Genomic DNA, 4,067 nt, shown 5'->3' with positions numbered 1-4,067 from the left:
CATTAAAACCGTGGTTTCAGTTGAAAAGCAACCTTATTGACTGGAAAGTGCAGTGGAAGGAGTTATCGAAAATGTAAATCCTTTCCTTTTATATCAGTCTTCAGCAATCATGAAAGAAATGCCACAATGTCCTGACCGGCGAGATATTCTCAGTTCAACGTCTAACTGTGACAGCCCTGGCGCAGTTTGCGGCATGAAAAGTGTGGAGCCAGTGTGTGGGTGAGCTTCTGAAGGAGATTGAAACCAGTCACAAAGGGATCCTCGGTGACACATGAAAGCAGCCAGCGGGACCCGGCCAGAAATCAAATACTCGAGGCTTTGTTCCCCTGGAGCCAGGCAGAATGTTGTATCAGCTGCTCTTGTTAGCCCAGCGTGATGTGGAGCCACCACACATGCCGTGAGTTTAGATGTAAGAGGTATTGGTTAGGCTGGAGTGAGCTCTGTCCGGGGGGAGACAATGTTTGATATTGTTCAGCTCTTTCACTAAGATATGTTTCACCTGTGATTGTTGCTGAAACTTGCTGATGATCTGGTTGGTGCAGTTAGTCAGTAGGAAAGAGTCGATTTCCCATCGGTAGAGCGCTAGTTATTAAATGGTCACAGCACAGCCTGACAACACATTCCCACTGGATTCTTTCATTTGTTTTATTTATTTTTATTCATTCACGAGATGTGGGTGTCGCTGGTTAGGCCTGCATTTATTACCCATCCCTAATTGCCCCTTCAGAAGGTGGTGGTGAGCCGCCTTCTTAAACCGCTGCTGTCCTTGAGGTGTAGGTACACCCACAGTGCTGTTAGGGAGGGAGTTCCAGGATTTAGCCCCAGTGACAGTGAAGGAACGGCCGATATATTTCCAACTCTGGATGGTGAGTGACTTGGAGGGGAACCTCAAGGTGGTGGGGTTCCCAGGTACCTGCTGCTCTTGTCCTTCTAGATGGTAGTGGCTGTGGGTTTGGAAGGTGCTGCCTGAGGAACCTTGGTCAGTTACTGCAGTGCATCTTGTAGATGGTACACACGGCTGCCACTGTTTGTCGGTGGTGGAGGGTTTGACTGTGGAAGGAGGAGCAATCAAGCGGGGCTGCTTTGTCGTGGATGGTGTTGAGCTTCTTGAGTGTTGTTGGAGCTGCACTCATCCAGGCAAATGGGGAATATTCCATCACACTCCTGACTTGTGCCTTGTAGATGGTGGACAGGCTTTGGGGGGGGTCAGGAGGTGAGTTACTCACCACAGGATTCCCAGCCTCTGACCTGCTCTTGTAGCCATAGTATGTATATGGCTGGGTCCAGTTCAGTTTCTGATCAATGGCAACCCCCAGGATGTTGATTGTGGGGGATTCAGCGATGATAATGCCATTGAATGTCAAGGGGCGGTGGTTTGATTCTCTCTTGTTGGAGGTGGTCATTTCCTGGCCATTGTGTGGCACGAATGTCAATCCTGAGTTATCTCACAGAACTCAGACTCAAACTTACTTTGCCAGGATTTCAAAACTGTCTCACTCTTAACTTCCCGTGACCATGATCTAACCAATAAATAACACTTCCTACATCATCACCTTGGCCGGGATTCACCGATATCGCGGCCAACTGTTGATGCTGCCGTCAAAACCAGCGCGAGTGACGCCGGCGCCAATGGGCCTCCAGGCCCAGTCAGTCTCCCCGTCCTCGGGGGGGCAATACTGCAAAGCCCTACAGAGGCCCGGCGTGGAGAAACGTAGGCCCCCCCCCCCCCCAGAATTAACGTGTTCGCGATTGGTTGCCCCGATCGCGGGCCTGGCCACCGGGAGGCCCCACCGGAGGTCGGCTCCCCCCACCAACCCACCAGGACGGCCCCCGCAGCCAGGACGCTGAGGTCCCGCCGGGTGGCACCATACGTAACCCACGCCGGCGGAACTTGGCAGCCACTCGGCCTGATGAACGCGGAGAATCGGCTCCGGGGGCCACGGGGACCGGCGCTGCAGCGGCCGCGTGAGCTCGATTGCCTCCGATTCTCCGATCGGAGTTGGAGTGGAGTGGCGGGATTCGGCGAATCCTCTGTGTATCACTCTCAGCCACACCTCACCAAAGTTAAATCTACGCTCATTTGAACAAATATTTTTTTCCCCCCAATGAAGGGGCAATTTAGCGTGGCCAATCCACCTACCCTGCACATCGTTTGGGTTGTGAGGGTGAGACCCACTCAGACACGGGGAAACTCCACACGGACAGTGACCCAGGACCGGGATTGAACCCGGGTCCTCAGCGCCGTGAGGCAGCAGTGCTAACCACTGTGCCACTGCGCTGCCTCATTTAAACAATAAATGAGGCAAATTTATTTGAGATTCTTGCTGTTGACTTATTCCCAAATCTAATCCTGCTCATTCTGAATTCCACTCCCTCAGGAAAACCGACTGAGAAAATTAAATAAATAAAAAGGAGCCAATCAAAAGGTTCCAAGCTGGGTGTCGATGTAGGGACAGATTCACATTTTTAACCTTTCACATTCACATTTCCCGGTCACAGTTTTAAAACAATCTACAAGAAAGACAATTTTCAGAATCTCAGGAAACCAGAGCCAGAACGTCTGCAGTCTCCTGACTATCTATGACCTTTAACTTTTACCCTCTTATCTCATGCTTCTCTAATGCCAATCACACAAACTCTTCTCCAATTCCCTGGGAGCTGTGACCAGGGGAGATTTGCTGTTCATTTCAAGTTTGTCACTTTTAAGAATGTTGAACTTCACTGTCCGAGGATCAGAAGAAAACAAGAATTTAATGTTATTTTCCTGAAATGGAACCAATAATCTCCAGTTGTTTATCGCCTGCATTCCTCATGAACCATTAGCAGATAACCTGGAATGAACTCCCTGCCGACAGAGCCGCTATATCACCCTTTGCCACAACAGCAATTCCTGACCCTCTGTGGGACAGCCCACAGTTAGAAAAGGTGCAACAGAAATGCACGTTTATTCTCTCTTTCTTCTGTAAATAAATTTAAATCCCAACTTTGTCTTTGAATTGAACACTGGAATAAAACTGCCGTGTCAATGGCCAGGAGTTGGTGCTGCCCTCGTTAGATTATTCACTCTCTGACAGTGAAGTGATCAATGGATTGGATTGGATTGGATTTGTTTATTGTCACGTGTACCGAGGTACAGTGAAAAGTATTTTTCTGCGAGCAGCTCAACAGATCATTAAGTACATGGGAAGAAAAAGGAATAAAAGAAAATACATAATAGGGCAACACAATATATACAATGTAACTACATAAGCACCAGCATCGGGTGAAGCACACAGGGTGTAGTGTTAATGAGGTCAGTCCATAAGAGGGTCATTTAGGAGTCTGGTGACAGTGGGGAAGAAGCTGTTTTTGAGTCTGTTCGTGTGTGTTCTCAGACTTCTGTATCTCCTGCCCGATGGAAGAAGTTGGAAGAGTGAGTAAGCAGGGTGGGAGAGGTCTTTGATTATGCTGCCCGCTTTCCCCCGGCAGCGGGAGGTGTAGATGGAGTCAATGGATTGGAGGCAGGTTCGTGTGATGGACTGGGCGGTATTCACGACTCTCTGAAGTCCTGGGCCGAGCAGTTGCCATACCAGGCTGTGATGCAGCCCGATAGGATGCTTTCTATGGTGCATCTGTAAAAGTTAGTAAGAGTTAATGTGGACATGCCGAATTTCCTTAATTTCCTGAGGACGTATAGGGGCTGTTGTGCTTTCTTGGTGATAGCATCGACGTGGGTGGACCAGGACAGATCTTTGGACATGTGCACCCCTAGGAATTTGAAACTGCTAACCATCTCCACCTCAGCCGCGTTGATGCTGACAGGGGTGTGTACAGTACTTTGCTTCCTGAAGTCAATGACCAGCTCTTTAGTTTTGTGGTTCATGCACTTTAAATTCACAGCCTTTATCTTGTCTGCTTTGGGTGTGTGGGCCTATTCTCTGCCCCGCTGCTGTCCAGGGTTCCTCAGGGAAACAGGATGATCTTTATCACACTTTAACAATCGGCTGTGTCATACTTTGTGACATCATCAATAAAGGATTGAGCAAGTCACTGGACCACCTTGCTGTCAGGCGATTGATTCTGTACCT

Source organism: Scyliorhinus canicula, chromosome 25 (assembly GCF_902713615.1).
Source record: "Scyliorhinus canicula chromosome 25, sScyCan1.1, whole genome shotgun sequence".
In the NCBI taxonomy this organism is placed as follows: Eukaryota; Metazoa; Chordata; class Chondrichthyes; order Carcharhiniformes; family Scyliorhinidae; genus Scyliorhinus; species Scyliorhinus canicula.
This window is presented reverse-complemented; position numbering follows the sequence as displayed.